Raw genomic sequence first — 1047 nt, 5'->3', positions numbered from 1 at the left:
GTGATCTTTTTGAAAAGGGACTCTTCATGTCATTCAGCACATTAGCCAAGAAATATGACCTTCCACAATCCCACTTTTTCAGATTCTTACAAGCTCGTAGTTTTGTTCAAAAACATTACTCAACCTACCCATCCCTCCCATCGCCTTGTCCCCTGGAAGATTGCTTGTATACTCAGCCATTGACTAAAGGTCGAATCTCACGAATATATAACTCTTTGCTTCGTATAAATCCTCCATCCTTATCCAAACTTAGAGAAACCTGGGAAAAGGACCTAGGAACCCAAGCTACTGACGAGGTCTGGGAGTCTGGCATCAATCGTATTCATTCATCTTCTATTTGTGTACGTCACTGTCTAATTCAATTCAAGGTGTTTCATCGCGCTCACCTAACCAAAGCTAAATTGGCGAAAATATATGAGAGCCTAAATGATAACTGTCCTCGGTGCAACCAATCACCAGCCACTACAAGCCATATGTTTTGGTCTTGTGATGCCCTGTGCGACTATTGGGAGGCTATCTTTAAAGCTTTTTCTTATGTCTGCAAAAGAAATGTGGACCGGGACCCAATCATCGCAATCTTTGGGGTCCCAACAATCAAACATGGATTTACTCCATCTCAATTGAACATTATGGCCTTTGCTTCACTGATAGCGCGCAGGGTGATACTCCTGAATTGGAAAAATGCTAACCCTCCATCTTTTATTCAATGGGTGAGAGACATTATGGGATGTTTACAAATGGAGAAACTTAGATATAGCCTACAAGGTTCGGCAGAAAAATATTACAAAACCTGGTCACCTTTTCTTGAATATGTAAATACACTGACATTTACAGAATAAGACCGTAGTACTGAGGCTGCTATAGAAGAAGGTTACCATGATATCAGATAACAATGGATATACGGGATACGTACATTATGTTTTTATAAATTGTAGCTTCTGTTTGTTTTTGTTTCTGTTGTTGTGTTTTTATTTTTTGTATTTTTGTACTGTAATAGTTGGTCTCGTCTATCGTACCACTGGATGGTATGTATTGATTGTGTTGTCA

Source organism: Kryptolebias marmoratus, linkage group LG14, assembly GCF_001649575.2.
Source record: "Kryptolebias marmoratus isolate JLee-2015 linkage group LG14, ASM164957v2, whole genome shotgun sequence".
Classification (NCBI taxonomy): domain Eukaryota; kingdom Metazoa; phylum Chordata; class Actinopteri; order Cyprinodontiformes; family Rivulidae; genus Kryptolebias; species Kryptolebias marmoratus.
This window is presented reverse-complemented; position numbering follows the sequence as displayed.